This window comes from Haliotis rufescens, unplaced genomic scaffold (assembly GCF_023055435.1).
Source record: "Haliotis rufescens isolate VD_foot unplaced genomic scaffold, xgHalRufe1.0.p SCAF_7, whole genome shotgun sequence".
NCBI lineage: Eukaryota > Metazoa > Mollusca > Gastropoda > Lepetellida > Haliotidae > Haliotis > Haliotis rufescens.
The window spans coordinates 16,833,669-16,855,541 of NW_025964361.1; the positions used below are offsets into that span (position 1 = coordinate 16,833,669).

Sequence of the window (21,873 nt, forward strand, 5' to 3'; positions counted from 1 at the left end):
GAGATCTGACTTAGCGGAGCCTGAGGCTGAGGGTGCTATTCATAAAGCTGCCAAGTCCAAAACTTAGCTAAGTCTGCAAAGGAAAACTGCAAAAGTAATTTTCGTAGTACTTTCCATTGTGATCATGGAGACAGAGACAGACACATCATCATACATAATATATCTAACAGATAACGATTGAAATGACTAAAGAAAGGAAGATATAGTCGACTCCTCGTCTGTCTGTCCATCAGTAATCATAATGTTTCCTGACCACAAATCGACCTTTCTATATTTTTCAACTAAATAGGCAGATATAACAATCAGATCCTGAAGTGGTCCTTTTTTCAATTTACAGATATTGGGCATTTTTATGTTTCTTGATTTCCATGGAAACAATTTGTACTTAGCCTCATTTGGGGTTGGATTTTGTTTCTGGGGCTGAAGTGGTGCCTATTACTGTTCACAATATTTTCAAAATGTAATTTTTCCCTTTTTCCATGGAAGCAAGTTAACTGAGCTGAAATTGAGGTAGGTGTCGTTTCCGGAGCAGAACTAAAAACTATACTTTTTCATCCAAACTTGGTACAGGTATTAATCCCAGACTGAAGTGGTGTCTTTTACTATTTAGGAAGTTATTTTTTTATTTTTTTCACCCAAACTGTTTTTGTCAGATGGGATTGAACTTTTGTACTACTTGCGATATGCACATCTCGTCATCGGACCCTCACCTGGATTGTACTGTGTGTTCTCCAACAGAACAAGCTGCACTCTAGTTGTTAGATGTCTGCAATGTCAACACCATGGCATAGATAACTTACAGGCCTACCTATTTTCCTTTCCTTCCTCTACGGATATTTCACTCCCAAAGCAGCCTCAGAAGACTGATCCTTCAGTCAAACCCATGCCTTTAGATGCTGAAGGTTCAGACAATTGGGATGAAGACGAAGCGTTCATGACAGCATAGGTTGCAATTCTCTCTAAGCATCGTTCCTCATTAATGCAAGCTGCGTTTGGCAGTGATGTTCTGGTACCTGTGAAGACAAAGGCTGCACATCTATTGGAGACTTTTGTGCAGGGTTTGCACACTCCAAAGAAGATGATGCAGGCTGTGTCCTCTAGTACTAATGTACTGGTTGCACACCAGTCTTCAAGAGGTTCTCTTGCTGATGTCTCGGCCTCTGACTCACCATTTAACACAGGATGCGTTCCAGAAGAAGTGCACATCTCACAGGGACTGCAGTTCCAGCTACAAGAAGTTATCTAAGAAGTCATCTTCCAAGAACAAGGACAAGGTGAAATTATGACCCAAATGCAAAACTTGGTTAACTTTTTCTTCTTAAAATATCCCTCATCAGACCGTGCCTAATCCTCCACCAGCTTTAATTTTTCTCCTTTATCAAGTAGATCTACTCTACGATTCCATCCAACCCAGATTCATCTTATCAAGTCAGATATGCAGAGATCATTGAACCTGACTACAATGAAGAGAAAGTTCCTGAGGCAGAACAAATGTCAGCCTTTGATAATCATGACCTTCTGTCCTGGATAGCGAATGGTCTACTAATATCTTCACCTACAAGGAACTCCGCATCCAAAGATCTTATGACAAATGGAGACTGAACACTTTGATTATTCCAATTGCACTGATTACTGAAGTGGTCGAGACCCTTGATGTATCTTTTGAAAAGGCTTCCAAAACTGAGATTCTGTATTTATGCAAAGAAATATCCATTATGTTCCATACTGCCCTTTACACAGGCCCCCAAAATGGATGAAGATTACCACATCATGTCTGACTCAGAGTTGCAAGGTATAAGATAAGAAGTTGATGCTAATAGAAACCATTGCAAGACGAATCTTCTATCCACTGTGTATGACGAGATCAATTAGTGAGGCCATGATTAATGCTCTTGACACCCCCAAGGAAAAGATTTTTTGGCGACAATGTGGGCACAGCAAAATAATATGTCCAAGACATAGTCTCTCAGTTAGTTGCGGTGTCTTTGAATCTTTTAAAAAGGCAGGGTCAGGTGTCAAACTCATCCTGGCCAGATGTTAGGACAAAACCTGTTCTCAAACAATCTTGGGGTGCTCCTACAATCCTTAATTGCCAAGTTAATAACATTTCCAGAGAGGTCGCTGTTGATTCACGGGATCAGATGCTCATTAAATCCATGAAGACGATAATAAGGTTACATTCAAACGATTCAGATTACTAAAGGATTTTTTAAGAACAAATACTTGGGCACTGAGAAGGCAAAAGAGGCCAGATATCAGAGGAACAGAGGTTCATATTGTGCCAACCCGTACAAACACATTAACAGAACTTGATGAGGGAAACAATCAGAAAGATCTTGCCGACAATATTGAAACATTGACAGCAAACAACTGGGAACATCCAAACCCACGTAATTCCATCTTCCCGAGGCAAGAGAGTTAACGGACTACAAAAGTCCAGTTCCCACCCTTGCCGAACTAGGCTGGTATTATGGAGTTACATTTTGTCTGGACTAACAAGTCTATGCATAGTCCAATCAAAATCGCGCACCGAAATCAAAATCCTGTTCGTAAACTGTCGTGCAGATTTCGATCGATTGCAGGATTTGCAAAGCATGTGCACCGCCAACTCGTCAGCAGATATTTTCCAAATTCTTTCATGTTTTTAATCAAGGTGCACACATGATGTGATGGGGGCGGTCGGGTAGCCCAGTGGTTAAAGCGTTCGCTCGTCACGCCGAAGACCCGGGTTTGATTCCCGACATGGGTACAATGTGTGAAGCCCATTTCTGGTGTCCCCCGCCGTGATATTGCTGGAATATTGCTAAAAGCGGCGTAAAACCATACTCAGTCAGTCAGACATGATGTGATGCATTTTGCGATGTAAGACCCGTTGTATCACAATATAGATCTTGATTATCGTCACCATTTTGTGTGAAGCAAACGCAAGTGATACGAGAGGTGGAATCTGATTGGTCCATAAGAGAGGCTTAGAATGGACATAACTGGTAATAGCCACTGGTGGCGCTACGATCTAGCTAAGTAATTCTAGCCTAGTTCGGCAAGGGTGGAAACTGGACCTTTAAAATCAGTTAACTCTCTTGCCTCGGGAAGATGCGTAATTCCAGTATGTCTAACAACTGTGGGTGGAAGACTGCAGCTTCTTTGGGCAAATTGGGAAGTACTGGAGGACCCCTTTGTAACCAATATCCTATGGACGGCATACAAACCAACTTTCAAGGAAACACCACTGTTGACTCTTGACCCACCAAGTATGATTTACCCAAAAGGAAGGAAGTATTGCTGACAGAGGCAATTAAAAACCTTCTGAAGGAAGCTGTAGAAGTTATACATCCTAATCAACTGTACCCATGAAGAACTCCACCAAAATGTTAGGGTTGATTTACAACATAATAAAGAATTTTCTTGACAAACATGACAAGTTTTGAATTGTCTTCCTCAACTTTCGAAGGATGATCAAGGAAAAAGACTTCCCGGTGAGCATTGATTTCAGGATGCTTACCTGCACATTCCAATTAATCAGGTTTTTTGACTATCTCAGATTTGTGTACAAGGACAAGCACTGTCAATGGTAAGTCCTACCATTTGGTATTTCATTGGCCCTGTGGTTATTCATTTGAATAACCAAACAAGTAGTGACATACTTACACAAGAAGGGCATAAGATATGCATTCTACCTGGACGAGAGGTGCCATAGAGGCCTGTGAGAATATGGTTCCCCAGCCTACTCAAGCTTTCGGAAAAAACAAGCATTGAACTTCCACATTGGCCCTAACTGTTGAGTCATCTAGACTCATGACAGGTGCATCCAAGACCACAACAATATACTCTACTCATGTGCAGCATATCAAAAACATCAGTTTTTAATTTCTCACACATAAGATCCTATTTTTACTGACCTTAGCTACTGCAGCCAGAATGCCTGATATCCATGCCCAGGACTACAGTTGAATCAGATTTGATAATGTCCTCACCAAGCCACTATCATGACTTAAAGATAGGATTTTATGGCAAAGAATCAATTACTAGAACAACCAGATAGACAATTTCATGTTCTGACCTTGTCTTGTACCCTTTGTAGAGAGGATATAGAAGACTTATTTTTATGTCCAGTGAGAGCACTAGGAACAGCCTTGGACAGAACTAAAAGTTAACGGAGAAAGATGAAGAGACTATTCATACCACTCACCATAGGAGTCACAACAGGAGTATCTCGGTCAAACGTTGACATTGGCTTTGGATGCGAATTGTTCCATCCAGACATGAAAGGCTACTTTTGGCGATCTGATTCTGTGTTTGCCAAACATTGTCTGAGAGACATTGTGACGAGGACGTAGAGGGTATACATCAATTCGGACGTCAGGTTGTGGCACAACATTTAACAGTACCTAACAGGAGAATATTGGAAATGGCTCACCCAACACTTGATGTTTGTCTGTAGAATTTAAATTATTGACTTAAATAACTAACCAAGGACCCATGTTTTCTGATCTATATGTCAGATTATCAACATGAGTATTAATAATGAATAGTTGATCCATGACTCTTGTTCTTCTATTGAAATCATTTGTAAAGTAGCTCAGTAACGTCTGTGTTATATCCTTACATAGTCCACATAATCATGACGATTAACTCATACTTCCCGATGGAAGGGTGGTATTCCTACTTTACAAGGATTGTTGTTCCTGAAGGGGTTATTATGGCTCTCGTCTTCAGGTGAGACCCTCCTCCTACAGTGGGATTCAAGCATTAGTATGAGGGTAATGTAAAATATGTAATTATTTTAGTAAAATAAGTATTTATGCTTATGCTCTCTCCTACGTCGAGGCCCCTCCTAGCCGACCCCGCTGGAACTGATGTTTCATTATAATACGTTATTGAAATGGTGAGTATTGAGCTGGTTGGTAACATGACAGGAAGGTGCATGTCACGTGCTCAGGGCTGTGTTTGGGTGAAGCATTTTCTGTACCATTCACTGTTACTTTACTAATTTGTTTAGTGTATTATTTCAAATACACAGGGAGCATGATAAGTATTTTCTAATATAAGGGAAGGAGTAAGTATCCCTTTATGATAGGAATGTCCTTGGTCTCCTGTCAGTTGCTTATCAAACAGCAGGAATAGACAGCTCTGACTCAGTTCAAGAGATGTGTGAAGCCAGGCCACCTCGCAAGTAGGCCTATCGTCCGAGTGATTTATCCGAATACATCTTGAGTACATAGTGTGTTAATACTATGATAGTGATGTATGTTGACAAATTTATTCCAACTGACTGCAGGGGCTTGGATTTTAACAAGGGTGCAGTCGGTCTCTCCTACGGGTGGTAGCTAAAACGGGACCTCAGCAAAACGTCCCCAGGCGAAAACGGCACCGATTGGCAAAAACGTCCCCTCGCCTCTAGCGAAAACGGCTACAATTTGCCTGGCGAAAACGGCACTTTGTATGTTTTTTACCTTGGTCAAAGAAATGAAATTAAACTTACATGGTAATTTCCAAACACCAATAATTGTGAAATGTTAAATCAAATTTACAGCCTCTACTCCAACTTTATTCCGACTTAGCATATACGCAACTCAACTTATTGTGAAAACATTACATACTTTGAAGTAGGGGAGACCAGGGCAAAGTCCCGAAAAGTTGTCTGATGAAACGCAAATTGAATTTGTCTGACGTTTTTAAGTTGCACAGGAAAAGAAATGAATCGCTCGACTACCCCGTTCGAAGCCATGCAGACTGCACAGTGACATGTACGACACACGATTCTGTTGATGGACTCATTTCATATGGTCATCGGCATAACTGAAACTTTCGTTTTCACCTCCAAATTAACTCTATAGTCATCAACATCTAAGCGCTGACTTCTGTGATTGAAAGCACTTTTCCGTTATGGTATGGCAGGTGTTTTGTTTACTAACTTAGTCGAGCACCCTGTCACAGGATTTTGTTTGTGAACAGTGGCCGACAGCCGACCGTTTTTGAACACCTTTTTCTACAAGAGAGTTTTATTGCTTCGGTGACAACACTGTGGGTTAGAACGCAATCTCATTAAAATCATATATTAGTTCTCGCTATCGCTGAACAAAGATCTGAGGACATCCCATTACGGGTCACGTCAGAACGACCTTTCATCCGACCAATCAAAGCGTCGTTTGCCAGATCATGAAATTGACAATCGGAATGTGTTTTCTAATCATGCAACGTCGAAAACGTTAAAACTGGATATTCCGAAAGACAGTTTCGGCCCGTACTACCGATTCCGTCAAAATTATCGTCTGTCTCTCGCTTCCCTGGGATAAACATATGAACGGAGGAGGCGTTGCACAGTACGTGGGAAGCACTGCCATACAGTTGGAACCACATCTTAGCCATTGTGGAATGTTCGTTTGTTCAGTTTTCAAAATATTAATCGAGAAATGTGTCAACATATTTTTCAAGCGTAGTCTGAAATGGAAGTCGCCAGGTTGAAACGAGTGTCGTAAAGCTCGAGAAAGCTGCTTTCTAATTGGTTGATTTCGACTTCTTGTTTGTCGTTCAGTGGTCGGTTCGCGAAAGTTCGTTCTGACGTGACCCGTAATGGGATGTCCTCAGATCTTTGTTTAGCGGCAGCTAGAACGTAGATCTGATTTTAAACGAGATTGGGTTAGACTGAAACCGTGGTGGAGGCTTATCACGTGAAGAGACTTTTATCTTGTTTGTACACAAACAAAATTCAAACAGACAGGCCTAATGAAAGCCTTTCAGTGCGCTTTACATATTGTCTTGCATAATTACTACTTCACCTGCAACAGTGAGGTGCATGAAAATATATTTTTACACAAAGTGACCATATCACAAGCTTTCCGATGAGCTTTGATGATAGCAAGTGGCGGATAAATACACACATGGAAATAGTTTTCCACGTTTTATGATATTTTCTCAATGAAAGTTAAACATTTCATGATGTATGTTCATCCAAAATGAAACACACGAACGGACTGTTTTAGATGTGATGATGTGACAAGTACTTGGCTGGACGCAAGGATTGGCCTCATACGACTGAGGCATATTTATGTTGTAAACTCATCCATAAGAAAATATACGACCTTCCTCTTCAATTATTGGATAAAGGTCCTTATGGTCTGCAGTACATTTGTGTCCCGTTTTATTTGTCACAATAAGCTGGGTTTTTTTAATGAGGGCCTGAAGAGTTTTGTCAGGGCTCGCAGCTAATGGCAGCCTGGTATTTTTGTATTTCAAACATTGCTGCCCACCACAATTACCATCTGTTTATCATGCCTACAATGATTCGCCCTTAATTTGAACATGTCCATGAAAACATTCCCTGTGACACAAAGTCGAAGATGGACCCGCCATTTTACCTTGACTACTATCCGAACTTGATCCATCGTGGCACACACGTTACAGCCCTCATGGCCTGTAAGAATCACCCAAACGTCATTAATTTCTTAAAACTGTTAAAAACTCTGTGCTCCCCATGGCAAAGGCCCACACTGTCCTGAAAATAAGTTTGTTTGTTTTGTTTGTCTGGTGTTTAAAAGGCAAGAAAAGTTTTAAGAAAAGAAGTGATAAACTTTTCGAGAGAGAGAAATTAATAATATTCGCAGAAAGTATACTCAACAACAAAAGTTACTGTGACACCAATATTTTAGTGTATTTTTCAAACAAGTTTGGTTTTCAATATTGTTGTACATGTATGGAATCAAGTCACAAAAACGCAACTGCTACAGAAAAGCATGCATTCCATGCAAAAGTTGACTTTTATGCAAGCCCCATGCATTTCACTACCCAAGAATGGGCATAAAAACGTGTGCGCTAACGGGATTCCATATGCATTGTTTGGGGCGGTCGTGTAGCCTAGTGGTTAAAGCGTTTGTCGTAACGCCGAAGACCCGGGTTCGAGTCCCGACATGGGTACAATGTGTGAAGCCCATTTCTGGTGTCCCCCGCCGTGATATTGCTGGAATATTGCTAAATGCGGCGTAAAACCATACACACTCACTCATATGCATTGTTTAGCATCGTGCTGACAACAACCACTCAGAAAAACAACAAAATTACGCAATTATTCAACATTACGAAATGCCACGCCTGTCCGAAAATGAGCGTCTGCGAGCCATTGGTATGCTTGAAGCAGGATCGAGTCAACGTGATGTTGCAAGACAATTAAACGTCACAGAAACTCCATTTGGTGTTTATGGCAACAGACGAATGCAGTCAGAGACCATCCTCGGAGTGGCAGGCCACGCGTAACCAATAATCGACAAGACAACTGGATTCGAACAACACACCTACGAAATCGATTCCAGCCAGCAACAGTGACTGCAAGAAGCATCCCTGGCCTTCGACGAATATCTTCACAAACCGTACGTTGTCGCCTCAGATGTGCAGGGATTGTCGCCAGAAGACCCACAAGACGTCCCATTTTGACAGGAAAACCACCGTCAAGCACGTCTACACTGGTGCAGACAGCGTCTACGCTGGACGGCCATGCAGTGGGGACAAGTTCTATTCACTGACGAGTCTCGTTTTCACCTCAGCCACAGCGATGGACGGATTCGAGTGTACCGACGTCGAGGTGAGCGTTACGTCAATCATTGTGTCATGGAAGAAGATCGGTTCGGGGGCGGCAGCGTTATGGTATGGGGTGGGTTTACAACAAGACAGAGGTCCCGTTTGATAGTGGTAGAGGGAAATCCCAATGGACAGCGCTACCGCGACGAGATCATCGGCCCTGTTGTTCTACCGTTTTTGCGTCGTCATGGCCCATGCATTACCTTTCAACATGACAACGCCCGGCCTCATATTGCTCGACTTGTTCAGGGTTCTCTTCAACAAAACAACGTGAATGTTATTCCCTGGCCGGCTCGCTCCCTTGATCTCTCACCAATCGAGCACATGTGGGATGATCTGGATCGGCGCCTTCGACGTCAACCACGTGTTCCACAGACACTCCGGGAACTTCGAAACATGCTCCAGCAGATATGGACAGATATCCCACAGGACTTTGAGCGACGCCTGGTCCATTCCATGAGACGAAGATGTGTTGCTTGCATCGCAACTAGAGGTGGAAACACACGCTATGGATTTGTAAAAAGAGATTTTGGCATGTTCATGTTTATTTTATGAAATAATGCATTTTCTGAAGTCACTATGGCAAATTAAACCACAGATTCGTAACGGCGACGGCGACGGCGACGGCGACGGCAGCAACAGCGTTGGGACATCCCAGCCAACGTACAGTACTACGACGACTTCGTGCTGCTGGAATCCGAGCGTATCGTCCTTTCCGAGGAATGGTACTGACTGCTCAACATCGACGCCTGAGACTGAGATGGGCGAGGCAGGTTCGACGCTGGCAAGTGAGAAATTGGCGTCGAGTGCTGTTTACTGATGAAAGTCGGTTTAACTTGTTTCGAAATGATGGCAGAGAACGAGTTTATAGACGCAGAGGGGAACGTTTGGCTACGGTGTGTATTCGAGAGGTCCATCCATTCGGCGGGGGAGATCAGAAGACTGACGTCATCGATGAGGCGGCGCATCACAGCATGCATTGAGGCAGCTGGAGGTCATATACGCTATTGAAGGCAACTGTGTCGACAATGAACTTGTAGTGTGTCTGAAAATTTTTTGGTGACATTTCAGACAACTTTTGAAATTGAAATTTCTTACCCCACCATTGTTTACCTTGAGCTTACATTACCTGTAATTGCACAATTTCATTCAAACTGTGGTTGATCAATCATTTGTTACCCCTCCCTAGATTATATTATAATTCACAACAAAACCTCTTGTTATTTTATTATCGATCATGGAACTCGACCTATACTTTCTTTTGCCGCCCAGTTTATTTAAATGTCCAATTGAAAGTGATCAAATCACACGCTCCGTAAATGGTTTTCCCCAACAAACTATCGGCGCAGCGGTGACAACTGCTTTTATCGACTATGCGTTTGCCGCGTTTATCTATCTTATGATTCTCAGTAACCCTTAAAGATTTACTGTTTCTGCTATTTCTGTTGATCCTACACAAATAGCAACATTGCATACGTTGTTGAATGTGTGAAACGGCCCTTGATCTTGACATTGTGAATAATTAAGATAACAATTAAAGATTATAGATTCCGTAATAAGAGTTTTATTACTGGCACCCTGTTTGCCATGCATCAACCAAGTCAGCGAGTCTGACTACCTGATTACGTTTGTCGCCTCTTACGACAGGCATGGGTTGCTGAAGACCAATTCTAGCCCGGATCTTCACGGGTGTGAAAATAAGTAAAGAGTTGCATACTATCTGTCTTTCTTCTTCAAACACGTCACGCCTGCGCGACGGGAAATCAACATGTCGCCGTGGATCATAGTTGTTAGGCCTACTGCCCCGGACTGAGTGGCAGCGTTATTTCTTTGACAGAATGGGATTCAGGGTAGGAGAAGGCTTCATCACCCTATTTTAGAAACAGTCATGCTGTAAACCCACAAACCTTTTCAAAAGGCACGTGATAGCATTCCCAAAGGCATACACAAAATTATAAGGTCACTCCAATTGGGGTTAGAGGGCAAATTTCAAGATTCTTGTAAAGGTCGCTTGATCATGCTCACTGATGGCAGCAATGTCGCTGAGAGTGTAACGAAGGTGTCGCACTGGGAAGAGCTTGGATAGGCACGGTGTTCGTTAAGTAAATCATAGTGTTTGGTCAAATTATATTTAAACTTTATTATGCCTCAAAGTGAGATTGACATTGAGTGAAGAATATTAAGAGCCGCTATAGAATCTATAATAGCCACTAAACGGGTAGATTTACCTAACCCAAATGATCGTAAAGGGATGATTTACCGTAAAGAGGATCCAAGGGCTAAGGACAGAGTTCGCGTAATCTAATAGCCACTAAACGGGTACCTAACCCTTATGATCGTAAAGGGGTGATTGATCGTAAAGGGGATCCAAGGGCTAAGGATAGAGTTCTGGGTAACCTACCCTAACACTAGCGATATTTGGATGTGTTCAGCGCCAATATAATATCCCTGTCTCATGACAGTTCTTCAGTGTAACTGACAATGTCATTGTCAGTTACACTGACAATGACTGAAGAGCTGTCATGAGACAGCGAAAGTACTATGTCTGAAACTGATATAAAGAAGATGATGGACTAACGACGACTTTATTATTTTATTATCTATTACATGTACACCGAGTGAACATTTACCGCATTTTTGTATAGATATATATGTGATGCTCAGTGATCAGCTGATCATTGCAGTATGCCGCTTATACCTGTAATTTTGGTGGAGAAAGTTTTGTGTTAAGTAATTTTCATGTTGTTGTTGTTTTATCTTAGCTTTACAGCCATTCTCGTTCCCAAGCAGACACAGTGCCTATGGGTGCCTATGAGTATCACAACCCCTCAATGCAGTCAGTACGCCCAGGAACAGTACAATATGAAGCTTACTCGCTACACACACGCACAGCTAGTAGGGCAGCCAGGGATGGAACTGACACGAATCATCTCATTTCGGTACTTAACAAACTTCACAATGATACAGTAAAACATACGAGATATTACTTATACTCACTGATACTTATACTCACTGATATTCTTGTGTGTGTGTGTGGTGGTGTGTGTGTGTGTGTGTGGGGGGGGGGGATATTCAGTCTCTACAAAATCCCTTACACAGCTGATGACTATTACCACCTACCTTTACAATTACTTAAAGGGGAAGTGTACACGCAAAAATCGCTTTCTTTCTTGTTTTAAACAAAACGCAATTTTAGAATTAGTTAGTATCAGTGTTAGAAAATATACACTCATTTTTCTCACAGTCAATGTAGCGAGCTCACAATAAGTGTGAAAATGTCGTGCCGTTATGAGGCCTTCGTTTTCCGAGCTAAACAGGCCTGAGTTATCCCCCTTAGATTATGACGTAATTGGTGCCAATTTAACTGGGTCCCTGTCTTGTCACAACGCAAAAGATATCAAGTACCAGTTTATGGTGAGACAACATGGCATCCGATACCTTGCCTGATCCGAAGAAGTTCCCTTGACCCTTCAAGAAATCGCAAAACCATACGATTTTGAACCAAAACGAGCAAGCTTCGCGGTATGGAAACGATGAAAATCAAGTGGAAACAAGAGAAGACCCACATCACCTAATTTGACACCCGACCCCGACTCGACATCTACACAATTAAGCCTACGATCGACAACGTGGTAAGAATAACACTTTGATGTGTGTATACTATACCTAAATTACCTAAATGCTCATTACGTTTTCAGAAGCGGAAACGTAATATTCTAAGAGATTTTTGTCATGCCTGGTGACCCGCATGCTTCGTCAGCAGGCCTATTCATCCTGTCCCACCCTGTTACGACCCTATCGCCGGTATCGGCATTGTCGTCAATCTGAGTTTGTCTGTATTAGGTGTAACTATTCCCACCACCTATAGGCTACAGATCAATGCTACTTGCCAATATCAAGAAACAAATACGATCTGTCGCCAAACGTTGTCTCAACAAGATTACACATTAGGCCTACCAGCTGATGACGAGACCATATGCATAGAGTAACACGAAAATGGGGTACGTCCCAGTACGTTTCTCAAGTCGGTTGCCGAGTGGAAACGTACTGGGAGAAAAAAAGATTCTCTTTGATTTTTTCCCATCCGAGTTCAAAATACCTGCCATATTTATTGATAAGTAATTGGATGTCGTACTTCACACTTCACACCGTCCCCATTTGAAAGTGAAAAGATAGATCACTCAATTGATTTGTTTAGTGTTTGAAACCAGTTACTGCAGTGGGCCTACAGTATCTTATTCTATTTAATAGATAATTGGTTACTGGTTTGTTCTGACAACCATTCATAGAAAATGCATTGCAACTTTGCAGGGAAACTATTTATCATCTATTATGGGGCCAGATTTTAAAAAAAAAAGTTTAGAAACTATAAAAAAGACGAAATATCTAATATATAATTAATTATTAAAAACAGTTGGTTGTTTAACTGAGTGGACCAGATATATGTAAAATGTTTACAAAAATCTCATTTACTGTCACAATCAATACATATAAATTATCTAAGAAACTATAAGTAAAACTTGTTGAATATTAGTGAAACATATTTGAAATTGTAAATCTTTGTTTGGAAATTTGGACCTCCCAACCTGACCTTTTGAGCAAAACGTCTGTAACAACCACCCCCTAAAATGCAAATGAAATATGCAATCATTTTTTTATATGAGTGAGTGAGTAGGGTTTTACCCCGCTTTTAGCAATATTCCAGCAATATCACAACTGGGGGACACCAGAAAAGGGCTTCACATGTTGTGCCCATGTGGGGAATCGAACTTGGGTCTTCAGTGTGACGATCGAACGCTTTCACCACAAGGCTACCCACCCACCCTTTTTTATATTAACACTTGAAAGAAAGTTTAGAAAAACATATAATATTATTTACTTTCATCAATTTATTTTATTATGCATTTTAAGATCTATCATGCACAACAAACAAATCTGACAAGTAAAATAAATCTCCAGTACCATAAATGTTTATTTGCCAGCAAGTTGTGAAAGCATATGTAACTTGTAAAGTTATTAAATTACATCAGTGATATTGAAACATGCCCACAATATTTCAAGAGGTATTCAAACCTATAGTAATAAACACATCATGTCAACATGATAGAACTATAAACTGTTTTGGTATTTATTGAATTATTAACATGTAATAAAAATTATGCATATATCATCAATACAAGTAACTTCTTATATAGGCATCCCTCCAGATTGAATGACAAAAATATATATGTAAAAGGTATGATATTTTTTCTAATGTTGTGTATAGCTTGACTAATAAAAGACACTTTTTCATTTCAGAATCGATCTACACCTCATAAACAAGAGGTTCACTTTGGGGATTTGCAGAAATAGTTGAAGAATCAGAGAAAAGTTATTCCATCTTGTGTTGTCGAGGTGATTTGTGAGAGATTTGCATTTGATGTATGTAATGTTTTTCTCTATGCTCATTAAAATAAACTTTTTTCATTGAAATCTTGTTTTATGGTCTCTGACAACAATCAGCCTTGGCTGTTTCATTTGATAAATTTCTGTAATACAGGGTGGCTGATGCTGGATGAGGTAGTTTTGGGCAAGGGCAAAGGCTGGGGAAAAGACTGAAGAAAATATCACAAGCACTGGCTAAATGCTCAGTGGCAACTTGTTAGTGCACTGGTTGACTAATTCAAAAGTACAGCTCTCTTGTTGTCTGAAGCACTGTACCTCACAAGACGCTCTAATATTTTATGACTTTGCATGAAAATAAACACAATTTGCACACAATGAAAATGGATCTCAACACCAGGGATTTCTTCTGACATCGGTGGGGCAGGATACTCTCACCTTTCGCGAACACCTGGTATTATCACTATTTGATAGCGATTCATTAACACATGCTCATGATTTAGTCAGAATCGTATCATCGACTTTGTTTTTTACAGAGATTTCATATGAATATGGAAAGGGTTTCGTCGCATGTATACTCTTCCATATAATCATTGTGGGACCTGAAAAATATATAAATAATTTTAACATAAATTTGTCAAAATAATATGTACACTGACTAAATAATTATAAAAGAAGGTGGTAATAATCTTCAGCAGTGTTAGGCATGTCACTGGGTGCCTGAATACAAATATCATCAGTTAACTGTGTACAAATTGTATCAGATATAAACTTTTATATGTCATTCACAGTATATGTTCATTTGTCATCCACACTACACCTTTACAACAAAAGACAACAATATAGAATATAATAGATACACAAAATAGTTCAATACAGAAATTATTTGCATAAAGTATATTTACATTGTGTGATTATTTATTGTCAAAATATTATTTTGTACCTCATACTGTAAAGCACGGTGTGCCATGCTTCTGGTGTACATTGGACAGTGACTGTACACCATGATGGACTGGGGACCTGTACTTTTTGGGCATCAGTGTCCGGCATGACTCCATATTTGAAAGATACAACATAGAAACATTAACACTTTTGTCATCTATATCCCACGATCACAAAATAAAAAATGGTTACTTGATTTTTTTCATGTACATATGTGTGTAAATTGCATTGAACATGGAATTTGAATATTTTGGGTGGTGGGTGGGCGATGATTTTGGATAGAGACTGGATATTTTGTCAGCTACAAACCAGCAAAACCAGATATCTTTTTAAATAAAAAAATATATAAAGCCTAAATAAAAAAAAGAAACATGTGGCAACGATGTATTTTCAACAGTTTCAACAGTCTGAATCAAAATGATTGTACATGATTATTTAAAGATTAGGTACACACACAAACACACACACATAATTTCAATGAGTTTATATAATTCCTGTGTTATTATAAAGTTTATTAATTACCGAAATGAGATGATTTGTGTTAATTCCAGACGGGAATGGCTGTAAAACTAAAACATTACGTAACACAACTTACTCCATCAACAGGAGTTTGCTGCATACTGCAACGATCAGCTGATCAGGTGTATCGACATAACCATGGAGGAAGTGAACATGTGAAATAGACAACATCGAGGATATTCATGATTATCAAGTGAAACTATGTACAATATCACCCTACCCCTGCTAAAATACTTTTCTTAAATACTACTTTGGTTAGAAGAAACAAAACAGCAAACTTACCTGATCGAGTTACTTCAACTTTACGGCGTTTGTTTACAAAAACATCCCAGTCAGGGTCTTGATGAGAGTGCTGTCCCTTTAGCCCGTTTCCATATAAGGTTCGTACACCATCCGCTTCCGATCAGTTTCAGCACAGGACCATGTAACTAATAATAGTAACAAAAACGGCCTTCTGCCTCGTTTATAATTTTTTGGCGAGTTTTTTTTATATTGTTATTATTAGTTACAAATGGTCCTGTGGTTTCAGAACCAGCAGGTATCTAAACTCTCACGGAAGACGACAGCAACTCAGCAAGAGCGAATATGCGCAACACAAATGAACGAATAAGCGCAATTCATACAACGGACCTTTCCAAACACAATCGCGAATCTTACTGTATGTTATCCATGCATTGTTGTCTTCTCAGTCGCGATTTTGGAAAACGAAATAATTTTAGAGTAATTGTGCTTAGCGTTGTATCTTGGACAGCTCGGCACCAAACAAAACAGTAGGATGCGCATCTGAGAAGATAGAACCACACACCTTAGACTGGTTCCCGTTCGTTCCTGCGACAGACTGGAACGACCGGTATTGGGTAAAACAACCTTCACCTTGACGTTACGGTAAACTGGTTTAGCGCCTTTGCTGGTTATATAGACAGTAACATAGTCAAGACAAGATGGCGACTAATGTGTCGTCTGTGAACAGTGACATAGAAATTGCAAATATTTTGGCTCGGGCGAACAGGTACCAATCTTGTAATTTTTTCCAATTAAAGGCTAAACAACGTGATGCTATTTTGGCATGTGCATCAAGGGGTGTTTTGGGTGTTCTACCGACTGGTTACGGCAAAACTGTTGTGATACAGTGAACGATTCCGCCAGCACTGTAGTGGTTGTGAATCCACTAAATGCGATTCTCGAAGAGCAGCACAATCGCCTCCGTAGCCACAGTGTAATAATTATAAATAAATGTATGTTTCATGTTTGGAAAATAGTGCTATTTAATATGTAAACCTCCTGAAAGGGCGATACCTTGACGTGGTCAGGAGGCTTAATTCTCTTTGACTTTGATATGGTCGTAAGGGAAGACCAAAATCGCCTTGTTGTAGTGATTATTTTATGGCACAATTGTTAAATGTTTTCTATAAATAAACATGTCTTAGTGTACTGTGTCCCATTATCCTCACCCCATATTCAAATTTCAGATCAGTCACATTATTGTTGATGAGGCGCATTGTGTCATATCATGGGGGAAATCTAACTTTCGACCGGCCTTTCTCAAAGTAGGGGATTTACGTGCAATCCTTAGAGCCCAGTATGAAATTCAGCAGGCTTTGTGCATAGTGAATCCTCTAATTGCAGCTGAAACTCCTGGCAAGTGAAATTTGCAATCAAAATAGATTTATAAACAAAACAGTATACACCAGCGAGGTATTGATACACTTTGTTGATACCCAATTTATGAAAACTTGACATGTTTCGGAAACATTTCCCTAATCCCTATTAAATCTATTTAACAGTATCCCAACTAACATTTAGTATATTGAGTCATTTGATAACACTGATGTAGACATGGAGATCTAAGATTAAGTATAGCCATGGACTTGTATATAGGTCTGTGGTTTTGCATACAATGCAGCAACCTATAATCTAAAGGGCATCAACATTACTTACAAGGGTCAAAAGGGAAAATACCTCCCAAAAGGGTTATAGATTATTTGTTATTAGACTTTCTGCACATGGTTGACCACTGGACAAAAATGATGTTTCACACATACATACATATGAATTTAATAATATTCTTAATGCTATTGGAAATGTGAAGTACATCCAAAGTAGTAGTACTAGTACAGTATACTGTCATCTCAAGAAGAAAATTAACACCACAACAATTGCACTCAGAAATCTTTCAATATATTTTCGAATATACACACTACAACATGTACAATCTACAGTATGGTTTGATAAGCTAAGGCAATTCATGTAGCGAAGCACTTTGACAATTACAGAGGTTACCGTATTTGACGTAATAAGCGCCCAGGGCGCTCCCAAATTAGAAGTAGGGAGCTCTTATTAGGATATTATTTTGAGTTGAAAGATCGTAAATTTTGTGGTTTATGCTGACAGCCTGAAATGTTTATATACGACAGATATATTTTTCCAGGATTTAATTGCCCATAATTAAGGATGCATATGACATACGAGTGCGTATTATACACAAATAAATATGTCTTGTGTACATTAATCAATTGGAAGGGATGCTAACTGAGATTGTTCATTAGCCAATATATTAGCAAATATCGCCGTGGGCGCTTATTAGAGCAGGGCGCTTATTACGCCGAATACGGTAGTTACAAATAATCATGACGTGACAAATCCCGAAATTTGAAGTTACCATTCATCTCATCAACTCTTAAAATATGTGATAATAATCACACTTGTTAGTGAAATCATAGAAAAAATTGTTTACTTTTCTTATTCTCCATTCACCAATGTTTAGAAAACATATTGTTCTTAAATGCCAAGTTTAGTATGACAAATGGAAACGTAAAAACAATTTACAAACATTCTTTTAAACATTTTTCGTTTGAGAAATGGTAACATAAACTCAATATCCTGATTTTGTTTCACAGTAAATATGAATTATGTATAATTGCTTATGTCTGTATGTTTACACTAGTGATCATCAATCAACATTGTCACTAAAAACAATTGTGAAAGTGAAATTCTAGTCACAGAATAGGTATGTTTTTGCCACAAAATACAGCTGGGATTGATATTAGTTACAAGAATAAATAGTTATAACACTGAAATATCTTTCTTCGATACTGCACAAAACAACAGTACAACATGATCATAGAATTAATATCACACAATCCAATTTGAATGGCCCCAAATATATGGTGAAAATATACAACAAGTGAACATTAACCTCATTAACAAACATTTGCAAATTGATAACCCATCTCAGCTTTTTCCTGAACTTGTGAAAGTATCCATGCCAAATGGCAAAGAAATCTGTTAATGCGATAATTGAGCATTTATTCATTTTGTTGTACATGAATACCAGTTTGACCAGATGAGTCAAAGATACTCTTCCAGGAACATTTCTTGATTGGTGGGTAAGAAATTCTGCCAATTGACATTATTTTTTTCTGCCTTTTAATCTTTTTCTTTGATAAGATTTGGGTTCTCTTTTGATTTGCTTAGTTATGCTCAAGCATAATTGAACAACAGACAACTGGTGAGGCTGGTTCACTGACTGTAAGTGGTTGCAAGCAGTTTTGTTTAGGCACCAACGGAGAAGTGGCATCAGTTGACGGTATGTCAGAGACATGGCAGGTCTGTGAGCATATAGCAGGTGCGGCTGGTTCACTGACTGTAAGTGGTTGCGAGTAGTTTTGTTCGGGCACCAAATGGAGAAGTGGCATCGGTTGACGGTATGTCAGAGACATGGCAGGTCTGTGAGCGTATGGCGGGTGAGGCTGGTTCACTGACTGATACATTTGATAACATAGATCTAATTAAGGAATGCGAATGAGTGGTATAAAGTGCATGACTGCTACATGCCCAGGTCACTTCAATCATAGGCCCAAAGGTTACATCAGTCTGTACACCCATTTCTCTGGTCTTCTGCACAGTCCTTCCACTCTGTGTATTTGATATTTTCCACCCCCCTGCTCTCCACAAACTGTCAAAAATTTCTCCTCATCTCTAGTCCATCTCCCATTATGGCATGGTTCCTGCAAAATATTACCTATGTATTATTTTTTTTCAAATATTCTAAATTTAGGCAAATGGTGCAACATCAGTATGTTTATACAAAATTTGTGTCAACAGCTTAAAACAAAACTTATAAAATAATGTAGGGAGTCTCATATAAAACTTGTCAGGATGGCCAATACTGTTTGCTTTGTCTTAATCTTTACCACCTAAACTTTGTATCAATGACTATGTTATGGTACGGTCAGTCATGACTTCATTCTTATGCAAGTTCCTACAAACAAACATGTATGTGTATGCAGTTTGAATACAACTTTGTATCAATGACTATGTTATGGTACGGTCAGTCATGACTTCATTCTTATGCAAGTTCCTACAAACAAACATGTATGTGTATGCAGTTTGAATACAACTAATAATTACATGGTAATGAATGATTAAATATTAATAAATATAAATAAATATTACTATAAAGAAATTTTCAAATGAATAAAAAATAATAGTCTGCCGTATCAATATTTGCACGAAATTAGTCAAAAGCCATTATGTGGGTACTAATACTCACCTCTATTACTGCGAAAACTACAATATTTCAAGGCTCTCAAGCCTTGCCCAATGTGTTTTGGCAGCCGCCATCTTGTTTAAGCAGACCATGTTTTATGGTGGGCGATAACGGTCCTTTAATTCCTTGGAAAGCAGAGCAAGAGCAGCGACACCAAGCAGAGGATCCGGGAAACATTCTATGGCCTTATGTGACACCAGCTGTTAATCTGGAGACAACAGATGTAATTACAGTTACTGTACATGTAGTATATTCACAAAGGCATTCAACAACATATTATTATATCATATGTACCTGCATAGGGCCTGTTGCATGTTAAAGTAGTGCAACCTATTCAACTGACTCTTTATGTATTGTAATGCATTGGTTAACATGATCATAAGATGGACACATTTTAAAAGTCACATCAAATGATTAAATATTTATAAATAAAAATAAATATTACTATATAGAACTTTTCAAATAATTTAAAAATAATAGTCTAGTCTGACCCTATAAATATGGACAGATCTTTGATGTCCTTTCAATTAAATATGAAGCATTTGACGATTTATTCATTGTCCTGATTTTTTTCATCAGTTGATCATATTTATAATGTTAATTCTTTGATTGAATCAAGACATAAGGGACCAACCATTTGATATTCTGATGGTAGGGCTGGGATTTTATTGAGAAAAATAAATTGTCCCTGAAATATGCTTGAAAAAAATATTCATGCTTCAAACTTTTGAAAAAAAGGAATTGACTGCTACAACGAATACATTGTTGCAAGAGGCATATAAAAACATGATTAGTCTCATAGTTGTAATTAAAAGAATATCTGGTATTTCAGCTGTAGCTGATAATATGTTTTGTCTCCAAACACAATCCTAGACCCAGACCACCATCCCCTACCCTACTCTCCCACCAATATCAAATGGTCCCTCAGTATGCTCAGGAATTTAATAATATACCCACGAAATTAGGGTACATGACCATATCTGACCATAAACATAGCCCAGTTCAAATGATTCCCGTTTCGTAATTATTGTCACAATAAAATATTTGCAGTTAAATATTTATTCGTGCTTTCATTGCCTTTAAGTTTTTTGATGCGGGAATCATCAAAACTATTAACAAAATATTTCTAGATATTATTTCGGTCAAAATTCAGTTTCATGTGTTATCATTGACATTTTGGCCGTGTCATGTTGTTGCCTAGAAATGACAATTTCGTACTACCAGACACAATGACAAGCATATGAATTATGAATATAAGTGCATATGTAATAGTCCATGCAACAGATAGTTGACAACACGGCAGTTTCATACAGAATTTCTCAGAAACTTAAATTGTCTTGCGTAAGAACTTCATGATAATCTGTTCAGAAGGTAAATTCATAAGAGATTCATCGTCCTCCATTTAAAACAAAAACACTGCCGTGTCAATATTTGCACGAAATTAGTCAAAGAATACATTGACATCCCATAGCCGTTATATTGGTACCAATACTCACCTCCATTACTGGGAAAACTACAATTTTCCAGAGCTCACTAGCTTCGCCCAATGCATTTTGACAGCCGCCATCTTGTTGTAGCAGACGATGTGTCATGGTGGGCGATACCGGTCCTTTGATTGAAAAGCGGAACAAGTGCAGCGACACCAAGCGGAGGATCCGGGAACCAGTCTACACACACCTCTACATACACCACGTGAAACGCGTCTAATAAAGTCTTATGACGTCTTTCCTTTATCAATTGGCACCAATGACGTCATATTGCAAGGGGCATAAGCCATGGTGTGTTTATTATGGAAATAGAACTCTCTGTAAATGTGAAAAATATTAACCGATTTTATGAATAAAATAAATGAGACACGTGTGATATTTTTATTGTTTTGCCTCCGAAACTACTAGGTAAATACTTTTCAT

General features: G+C 39.1%; 3 long non-coding RNA genes across 3 annotated transcripts; 1 reads left to right on the plus strand and 2 right to left on the minus strand.

Moving 5' to 3' along the window:
- Positions 1-11,482: 11,482 nt before the first annotated feature.
- On the plus strand, positions 11,483-14,163 carry LOC125376052. Its single transcript, XR_007218933.1, has 2 exons — positions 11,483-12,203; positions 13,870-14,163. It is a non-coding gene; the product is annotated as an uncharacterized LOC125376052 (long non-coding RNA).
- On the minus strand, positions 13,991-16,356 carry LOC124151841. Its single transcript, XR_006863420.2, has 3 exons — positions 15,697-16,356; positions 14,897-15,005; positions 13,991-14,555 (listed from the first exon to the last, which is right to left on the minus strand). It is a non-coding gene; the product is annotated as an uncharacterized LOC124151841 (long non-coding RNA).
- A 2,083-nt stretch (positions 16,357-18,439) lies between these two features.
- On the minus strand, positions 18,440-21,598 carry LOC124151840. The gene is made up of 3 exons (XR_006863419.2): positions 21,460-21,598; positions 19,967-20,171; positions 18,440-19,421 (listed from the first exon to the last, which is right to left on the minus strand). It is a non-coding gene; the product is annotated as an uncharacterized LOC124151840 (long non-coding RNA).
- Between the last annotated feature and the right edge of the window lie 275 nt (positions 21,599-21,873).